Source organism: Camelus ferus, chromosome 19, assembly GCF_009834535.1.
Source record: "Camelus ferus isolate YT-003-E chromosome 19, BCGSAC_Cfer_1.0, whole genome shotgun sequence".
NCBI lineage: Eukaryota > Metazoa > Chordata > Mammalia > Artiodactyla > Camelidae > Camelus > Camelus ferus.
The window spans coordinates 3,090,619-3,100,921 of record NC_045714.1 but is presented as its reverse complement, the minus strand read 5'-3'; the positions used below and the strand labels follow the sequence as shown (position 1 = coordinate 3,100,921).

The window sequence follows — 10,303 nt, the reverse complement described above, 5'->3', positions numbered from 1 at the left end:
ATGCTGCTTCTTACATTTGCTGACAAATCCCATTCTTCCAAAGCCCATAGCCCGCGGCGGGTAAGGCAGCCTGTGTCTTTAAGAGGCCTCGGCTAGCCGGGCGGGGACCGCCGGAGTTTCCCCCAGCAGCTGGGCCCGCCTTCTCTTGAGTGACAGGTAAGCAACCCAACTGAAGAAAGAGAGTTCAGCGTGACAGAGAAACGGAACAATAGGAGCCCGGGTCAACCTGCGCGGGGCGGGGTCCCTGGGAGGCGGGGTGGGCGGAGGCTGGAGGAGCGGCGGCGGTGAGAGCCGGGCGCGGGAGCTGGGCCTAGGTCGGCGTCCTGGTGAGTGAGGGGCGCGCCGGGCCGCGGAGAAGGGCCTGGCCGGAGGGACGCAGGGAGGGGAGGCCAGGCCTGGAAGTGGGCGGAGGGCTGCGGGCTGCTTCTGTCAGGGGGCTGAGGAGCTGGAGAGAATGGGCCTGGGCTGCTCCGTGCCGGTTCTGTAGGCTCCCAAGGGGTCGCGGCCCAGCTGGGTTCTTCGTGCCAGGAGGACGGGGTTGGGGGGGAGGGCACCGTCTCCGACCGGCAAGGGTCGACGGGTGGTGACGAGGGCGGCCCAGGCCTGGAGGAGCGGGCGCTGGGCCGGCCAGGGGTCGGGGTGGGGGCGATGGGGGAGGAGGAGGGTGGGAGGATGGAACCTGGGGGCGCATCGAGACGGTGGGGGGAGGGGAGGGAGAGGGACCGGATGGGAGAGGGCTCGATAGGAGCCCGGAGAGTGTTTGGGGCTGGGTGGCACCCGTCAGAAGCCCAGGAGTCTCTCTTGACATCGCCACCCCTCCTCCTACACATACGGCCACTGCTCATCACCCCGCCCCGTCGATCCGGCCGGCTCAGTAGCCCCTAGTCCATGTACTTGCACCTCTGCTGCTTCCCTCGCCCCAGTTCAGGCCTCTCTCGCTTCTTACCTGGATTGAGGCAGTGTCTTAACCTATCTGCCCACAGGCACTCGGGCCACTCCCCAGTGGGCCTCACACCTTGGCCAGAGGAATTTTTTCAAAATGCAGATCAGATCCGGATACTCTGCGGTTTGTAACTGGCCGGCTTGCACCTCTACCAGGGCCAGCGCTAGATCCTCACCCAAGCCCTGGAGATGTGAACCCGCCGACCTCTCCTCCCTAATCTCAGTGTACTTACCCTTCTTGCTCAATACGCTAGTCACATTGGCCTTTTCCTGTTCCTCCTCATACCAAGCTCTGGCCCTCCTCAGGGTCTTCACCCTTAACGTTCCTACTCCCCTGGCTTATCTTCCCTGCTTGGCTTATTCCAGTAAACTCTTCTTTATCTTTCAAATCTTCACTCAAGTATCACTTCCTCCGAAGGCATCCCTGGTCCCCACCTGCCCCACCAAGTGAATTCCCCACTGTCATCACACTGTGTACTTCTCCTTTACAGTGCTTGAACAGCTGCAGTTTTACATTTATTTATGAAAGTATTCATGTCTGCCTATCCCACCAGATTAGTATGTTCCACAAAGAAAAAGACAGTGTCTGGTTTTGCTCCTTGTTTTTCCAGCATCTTGCACAGGCCCAGGCACTGTTAAAAAAAATGTATTAAATAAATGAATGGATGACTTGGCTTTGGCAGGAGGAACAGTGTGTGAGTCGTGTCCCTGATGTCCTACACAAAAAAATGTGCCAGGCTCTGTGCTAGAGCAATGCTGTCCAACAGAAATAGAATGCACTATATGTAATTAAAAAAATTTTAGTAGCCACATTAAAAAAATAAAAAGGAACGGGTGAGATTACTTTTTGGAATCTACTTAGTAGATTCCAAAAGAATATTATTTTGGCATATAATCAGTATAAAAACATTATTAATGAGAGAGTTCACATCCTTGTGTGTGTACTAAGTCTTTGAAATTTGTATGTTTTACACTTAGAGCCCATCTCAACTCGTGGTAACCACATTTCAAATGCTCAATAGCCACTCATCTGGGGTGTGCAGTGCTGGAAGCTTTATATTCTTGCAGCATTTAATTGCCTTTAGCCTTTTGAGGTAATTATTATCTGAATTTTCCAAATAAAATTAATGAAGCTCCTAAAAGTTATGTTGTCAGCCAGCAGTCATCCTAGAGTTTGTGAGCAGAGGAGGCAAGATGAGGACCAGGACCCCAATCTGTTCATCTGGAGTTTGATCTTTCTGTACCTGTGCTGCCTCTAGGAGGTTCTCTGGAAGCTTGGGGGTGCAGGAAGTGGGGGTTAAACTTCTTGAAAACAATGGCACCTATGAGTATATTGCGTATTCTGTCTTGTTCCATGCACAGACAGGGATTCTGGATGCATCAGTACCACTTGCCTTAGTGGCTCAGGAACAAGTGTATTTGATGCAGTTGAAGGAAAAATCTGCAAGGCAGGTGCTTCTTGATCCAGTCACCATAGCTCAGCACAGCCCGCACCAGCTCAGCCTGGTCCTAGGAACTGTGGCATCTCAAAGGTGCTGGACCTACAGGGCTTGAGTTAGCAGTCCAGCTGTGCAGTTCAACAATTGCTCACTGACCGAGGTCCTCACTACTGTGAGGCCAGCACTGCTCTGGGCCATTTAGGGTGACCGCGGAGCATAAATCATAGCCCTCATCTTCAGGATGCTTGCTGTGTACTTGGAAAGACAAGAGCACATCACACAATGATTTGATGAGGTGCGGGACAGCGTGCGGTGTGATGAACCGGAAATGGTGTGCAGAGGCTGCTGTGTCTGTCTAGGCCAGGCTGCGTAGTGTGTTTAGAAGTGCTGAGTTTGAATTCCTCTAGGCAGGTCGGGTACTTCGTAGTTGACCACAGTTCCTACATAGATGCTGCTTAGCTTATTTACCTACCTGCCGGGCTGCTTAAGACATTTAAATTTGTAACCCCATTAAACATACTGGTTTTAATTGAGTCACTAGAAAAGATTTGTCAAGCACCTGTTATGTGCCAGGCATTGTATTGGCCACTGTTCTGGAACTATGAAACTCCCAAGATTCTTCTGCTAGGAGATAAATAATAATAATTTTATGTTAGTTTTCCTTCCTGATTACCATGGAGTATGTGGTCTCATTTTGTCATCAGTAAACTAAAGCCTGGCAGCTGGGGCTTATTTACACTGGGGAAACTTAGTTACAGTGTTTTTGCATCTTCAACTTCACAGTGTTGGAATTTGGCTTACCCTGTGCAGGTTTTATGCTTTAATGATTTACATATATTATCCCACCTTATGTTCACAGCAACTTTATAGAGTAAGGTTGATTCGAATCCCCATTGTATAGATAAAGAAATTCTTAAAGCTGGGATCCAAATCTAGGTCTGTCCCACTCCAGAACAGCAGCTCCTAACCTAGTTCAGTTACTCTGTCTCACTAGAAGGTCAGGGCTGGAAGAGACCTCACAAACGTCTAGTCCAGTCTCCTCGTGTAGATCAGGACCTGAGATCTAGAGAGGCTCATGCTGGTGGCAAAGCTGGGCGGTCAGGTCTCCTGCATTGCAGAGGCGGGTTGACCGGGGGTGGAGGGGCTAGGCCTTCTTTTATCCCTGACTGGTGGTGTGGCTGGCTTCTCTGGACCTCATTTCCCTTATTTATAAAATGAGAGGCTTGGCCTGATTTTTCTGTGAGAACAATGCTGTGTTGTTGTGGTCGGCATTGAAGGGTTGAAGGATTCAGGCCCACAGCCGGGGATTTCAGTCATAACCCTGGACTACTCCTCAGCTCGGCACACTCCCTCCCTCCTCAAGCGCGGCCTTCCTGCTGCAGCCATGGCAGCCCCATGAAGGCAGCCGGTTTCTTCCACTTCATCAGTATTTTCCACTTCAGTTTCTCTTTGATTTCCAAAAACTGGGGCAAGTGGTCAGTAAACACTGACCCTTCTACAGTCTATCTTGATGACTGTAGATAGGGATTTGCAGAGTTCCAGACAACAGCTGATCCTCTGTCATGAGTGTTTTATTCTGTTTTAAAGACAGACTGGTTTCGGGGCCTCCTAGAGGGTGTTCTGGGTGTGGCATTCTGTGAGAACAGCTCTGTGCCAGGCACTGTGCTGCCAGCTTGAGGGAACAGCAGGCAGGGGAGTAGGCGTGGACTTGATGAGTCCCTGCCCTGATAGCCAACCGCCCTGGCCCCTTGGCTCCTGGCTTGGCCACTCATTAGAACCCCCCGGGGGGGTTGACAGTGACCAGGGGCAGTGATGAGGCACGACTTGAGTTGAGAACCGCTGGTCTAGAGTCTGCTTCTCAGACGAGAACGTGCATGTGAGCCAGCTGGGGATCCTGTTGGAAGGCCGGTTCTGATCCAGTGGGTCTGGGCCAGAGTGGGTGATTCTGCATGACTGTAGGCTCCCAGGCAGTGTCGATGGTGCTGGAGTGCAGATCACACTTTGAATAGCAAGACAAAAGGCTGCATGTGGAGAATTATTCATCAGTGGGATTATAATGGTTTGGATAAAAGATAGGAACACAGATGAGGGCACAGTTCATTTTGCCTGAGGTGAGAGGATTAGGAGGGCCACATGGAAAAGTGACTGTCTGAGCTGGGCCTAAAAGCCTGAGCAGAAGTTTGGCAGCTTATAGTCAATACCTTGTAATGGCCTATAATGAAAAAGAATATGAAAAGGAATATATATATATATATACATATATATATATGAAACTGAATCACTTTACTGTACACCAGAAATTAACACGTTATAAACCAACTGTACTTCAGTTAAAAAAGAAGAAGCTCGTCATCTGGACAAGGTAGAGGGAATAACGGCAGAGGCTACAGTAGGACTTGGAAGAAGAGCATGATGTTTGAGGGAACAAGGTGGCCTCCTGTGACAGTGTCTCCGAGGGTGGTCTGGAGGCCGCAGTGAGGCTGGAAGGAGCTGGGTGCTCTCCTGGGGGGTCTAAGCTTTGCTCTGTAAGGAGGGGAACCCTGCTGTGGTTTCTGAGCAGGAGAAGAGGAGACGTAGGCAATCCTTAGGGTAGGTGTTGAGAAGCCCAGTCAGTTACCCTGTTTCCATGCCCGTCCTCACCGTGCTCGTGGCTCTAAGTGGCTTTTGACTACATGTTGGGGTGAGTCTTGTGTCTAACAGATTTCAACGAAAAAGGGAGACCTCGGCTGCCATTGGTATGATGGTCCTTCTCAGCATTTCTGGCAGTACTTGTCACAACCTGCATCTGTGAATCAGTCTCCCTCTCTGCACCTCAGAGTCTCACCCTCATGCAAGGGTCTGAACGGAGGGAAGTTGAGTCACTTCTCACTCTAGATTTCAGAGGGAGAAGCCTCTGTTGAGATTTTGCTCTCGATTAGAAAGAGGGTGTGACCTCTGGTCCCTTCCTGGTGCGGTGCATTCCAAACTTACTGAAGTCTCCCCCACGAAATCAAAAGCTAAAGAACAGAACAAAAAGCATGTGGCAATCTCACCCTTAAAGGAATGAGTGGGAAGGAGGGGAACTGGAGACCTTCTGGCCTCCTTCCATCCGAATTCCTTACTAATGGAAAGGGATCATCTTTCACTTCCTCTCTGATCGGCTCTCAGAACCCAGCTCCCTGGAGCAGGGCCTGCTGGGGCGGTGGATTGATGGAGCTCCATGGGACCTTTTGTAACTGTGCTCATTATATACGCACACCTTCCAGAAGCTGCTTAGAGGACGCTTGATGGTGTTTTTCTCTTGTTTCCCCAGCTTTGCCTTTGAAAACCTGGGCTTTCATTCTCATGCCTTAGAGTAGAATTATCTTCGTCAGATCAGTGTGTGCCTCTTTCTTGTTTGGTGACATTTAGAGTTTTCCAAATTGTCTTTATATCTGTAATACTTGAAAGAGGTGGGAGGAGGGGATGGAGAGTTGATTAATCCGGAAGGGTTTATTACTTCTTTGCCTTCTGGGCCTGGTTGTGAATCTATTGCTCCCTTATGCTGGCTGTTTGCTGTTGAACTCTATAGTACTGCTGAGTGGTAGAGCAAGAGGCTATTTATAACCCTGAGAATTTTGCAATGTTATTGAACTGCTTCGACCTAATTTCCACTTCCTTTCTAAAATGAAAATGAAAAGAGTAAGCAGACGAGTGCTGGAAGGGTTCCCCATGAGGAGATCCTTTATCCGGGGACTGTTACCTGGTGAATACTATTCTTCTAGTCTCCTCTCTCCTGACGTTTCCATAGGGATCAAAGCAGAGGGATATTCCCCTCTTTCTTTTAACTGGAGTCAGGGGTGCTAAATCTGATATTCCAGCGAGACACGTCCTGATGTTAGATATGAAAACAAAACTTTAAATGGTGGAGATACTGTGGAGGTAGAAGGTGGTGGGTCATGGAGGGAACACCATACAACCTGAGTGCTTCATGCCAGTCCCTTTCCAGGCAGAGCCAGCCGTGGTTTGTAGGAGCTGAGGTCAGAGCTGTGGGATTTGAGCAGATACAGGTGCTTACTGAACCGTGACTGTGTGCCAGGTGCTGTGCTTGGTGATGAGACTGCAGGGTTGGACCTGCCCCAGAGGAGAGAGTGAAGGAGAGAGCGAAGGAGAGAGCTGTGTGAATACCTGACTATAATGGAGCAGGACAGGAGCCTCCCAGAGGTGTGAAAGAATGCCGCAGAACACAGGGCCCCTCCTCTTTTGCTCTTCTGGGGAGACGTGAGGAAAGCTGAGACTAGTACAGAGGAAGTGACATCTGAGTGGGGCTTTGAAGCTTGAATATGAGCTCTTCTGACAGTCAAAGGAAGGAAGAGAAAGTGCAGAGGTAGAGAAGAGAAGGAGGAGGATGGCCTGCCTTGTAGAAATAGCAAGCAGTGAGGAGAGTCTGGCTGGACTGTGAAGGGCTGAGTACTGCGCAGGCAAGTGGGGATCACTTTAGGCCGTGGGCTCTGTTACTGGTACAGTGGTGAGCTCTTGGTGTTGGTCTTTGAGCTTCAGTGTGTTTAGCTTCAGGTGCCCAGACCCAGATCCTCCACTGAGCTCCTGCTGTAGGTACAGCACAGCCTGCTTTCACGTGGCTTTCAAACAGCCAGACTGCCTGGGGCCAGATTCTGGCTGTGCCGCTTACAAGCTGTGTGACACTGAGCATGGTAATTAATTTTTCTGTGCCTCCATTTTTTTACCTGTAAAATGGAGGTAATAATATACCTCACAGGTTGCTGTGGGGATTAAATGAATTAACACTGCCTTAGCAGTATGTAATTGTTAGCTAATGTCATCATCCTCATCAAAGGAAGTGTTATAGATGGAAGGGAACTGTTGAAGTCGTAAGACCCAGTCTTGAGACCCAGTTCTGATGTGACTTCTTTCTTTCTTTTTTTGTGGGGGGGAGGTGGGAAGGAGACATGTGGAAGACAGGTTTCTCAACCCGTCTGAACTTCATTTGCCTCATCTGTGAAATGGAGATGACTTTCACAGTTCGTAGGAGCATCATAAAAATGCTACAGACGTGAATGATAAACTATAAAGAGGCTGTGTCCATGTTACTATTACATCCAAGATGACTACTATAAAGTCACCGTATAATTGATCTGTTTTAAACAAACCAGACTTATCTAATAAGGTTTTGCTCATCATTATTTCAGCCAGTGTTAATTAAGGGCCTGCTCAATGCCATCATCTTATGCCTGTTATGCTGCTGTCTATTCAGACCTCTGTTTAGAATTCCTTCAAAGCTTGAGGTCAACCTTAGTCTTTTTAGTTGCAATGAATAGAAATGCAGCTAGTTTAATTGAAGGGAGTTTTACTGGCCGAATACAGGGGGATTTCAGGTACCCCAAGTATAAGAGATGTAGCCATGGAATCTGGAAAGTCCTCAGATGCAAGCTTTTTCCATCTCTTTCTGGGATTTTGTGGTTTCTGGCCTCCAGTCATCCACACATTTCTGTATTCTTCCTGCTGAACAGCTTCCTCTGCAAGGCTCTTGGTTTTTACTTCTCCATATCTTTGACTTGGAGTGGTACCTGCTCTGAAGCTGAGCATGACCTTTCTGCTCCAGGGCCCATTGTCATCCATTTCCGTTAGTCTGTCTTGAAGCTTACGAGAAAGAATTGGATTAGTCCAGCTAAGGTTCTGTGTTCACCTCGGTCCCACTGGCTGTGGCCTGGGTGGGCAGAGTGCCACTCAGCACACATGCGCTGCCTGGACATTGTGGACCAGGGCAGAGTCACTGAGAACAGGGGCTTGTAGTATCTCTGGAATAGTCCTGGTGGTTGCAAATCCCTGTGCTTTAGAATGGGTGTGAATTTTTGGAATTAAAGTCGGGGCTGACTTTAAAAAAGAGAGAATCAACTTAGGAAATGCCATGTGGGGTCAAAGTAAAGTATAACTGTAAAATAATGAGCTTTAGCTTTGTTTATCTTCAAAGACAGTATTCAGAAAGGAGTTCCCCAAAATATGGTTTGTTTCTTAGCAGCACCATTGGAATAAAGGTGTATCTTCTTTTGATGAGGACTTTGAAACTGGCAATCTTCATCTGGAGTTTTAAGCTCTACTTTAGAATCTTTGACGGCAACTGACACGTGCTTTAGTTCAACATTCTCACCTCACAGTAGGAGGAAACTGAGACTAGGGTAGTAGGGACACGTGTGCAGCACCCAGACACTTAGCGATGGAGCTGTGGCTAGGTCCTGAGGCCTCTGAATCCAGTTGCTTTCTTCAGCGGGGAAATCATCCCAGCCCAGCACTCTTCCTCTTGTACCTACACTGCCTACTTATTTTTAAAAAGAAGAGACTAACCTAAGTAACAAATGGTCTAAAAAGCCATACTGTTCAGTTCCATATATATGAAGTACAAAAGCAGGCCAAACAAATCTATGGTGATAGAAGTCTGAAGGAAGTTGCCTCTTGGAGGGCTGGAAGGTGGGGGATTGACTGGAAGGAGGTAGGGAGTTTTGGAGGGTGTGAAAATGTTCAGTGTCTTGTTTTGGGGGGTGGTTACAGGAGGATGTGTGTGTGTGTTTCTATTTTATGTATATATATACACATATATACATAAGCTCTGTGCATTTTATTATATGTAAATTATAGCTCAATTTAAAAAAATGATCTCATATCTATACAGTCATACCTCCTAATTATGGCAGATCGAGATAAGGATAAAGGTTCCTGCGCTAGGCATCCAATTCATGGTACCACCCCTGTTTGCTGTGTCACTGGAGCAAAGCATCTCAGCCAGGACTTACTCCAGTGGGCCAGTTTCTTTTCAGAGGTTTGTTGTGTGTCTAGGCACATAAAAATTACACGTGAAACATTCTGCCTGGAGCTGCAGAAGTTGTGGAAGCTCTCGGGGCCATGAGGCCAGCCCACTTTACCTTTAGGCTTGATTTAGTTGCAATGAGCAGAAATTCAGTGTAGCTCAGCAGGGAGGGGAGGAGCACTGGCCAGAGTTTTGTCCCCTTTACTACTTATTAGCTGGCTGAACTTGGGCAACTTAACCAAACTTGAGTTTCAGTGTTGTTATCCTCAGATGGAGGTAATAATCCTATTCTGCCTACATCAGAAGGCTGCTGGGAGGACTCAAAAAAATAAATGAAAACACATTGAAAACCATTTCTTTTAGACTAAATATAGACTTACCATATGATCCAGCAATCTCACTCCTGGGCATATATCCAGAGGGAACCTTAATTCAAAAAGACACCTGTATCCCAATGTTAATAGCAGCACTATTTACAGTAGCCGAGACATGGAAACAACCTAAATGTCCATCAACAGATGACTGGATAAAGAAGTTGTGGTATATTTATACAATGGAATACTACTCGACCATAAAAAATGATAAAATAATGCCATTTGCAGCAACATGGATGGCCCTGGAGAATGTCATTCTAAGTGAAATAAGCCAGAAAGAAAAAGAAAAATATCATATGATATCACTCATATGTGGAATCTAAAAAAAAAAAAAAGACAAATGAGCTTACATATAAAACAAACAGACTCACAGACCTAGAAAACAGACTTGTGGTTGCCAGTGGGGAGGAGGGTGGAAAGGGATAAACTGGGAGTTCGAGATTTGCAGATACTGACCGGTATATATAAAATAGATAAACAAGTTTATACTGTATAGCACAGGGAAATTTATTCAATATCTTGTTGTAGCTTATGGTGAAAAAGAATATGAAAATGAATATATGTATATCCATGTATGACTGAAGCATTGTGCTGTACACCAGAAATTGACACAACATTGTAAACTGACTATACCTCAATAAAAAATGAATAAATAAAATAAAAATAAAAGTCAAAAAAGAAAAAAAAGAATACCATCTTTTAGCAGTGTTGGTATTTTTGACAGTTGACTTCTGAAGCAGCCCACCCTTTTCAGGAAATGGTCATGGAAG

General features: G+C 47.2%; 1 protein-coding gene across 2 annotated transcripts in view; it reads left to right on the top strand.

Moving 5' to 3' along the window:
- The first annotated feature begins 211 nt into the window (after positions 1–211).
- ELMO2 (engulfment and cell motility 2) overlaps positions 212–10,303 on the top strand; it is a 37,667-nt gene continuing 27,575 nt past the window's right edge. Inside the window, exon 1 of one of the 2 annotated variants that reach the window (XM_032461288.1) lies at positions 212–326. The gene's annotated coding sequence lies outside the window, so the exon portion shown is untranslated. The remainder of the gene's footprint in view (positions 327–10,303) is intronic. The other variant, XM_032461289.1, reaches the window with a different exon arrangement.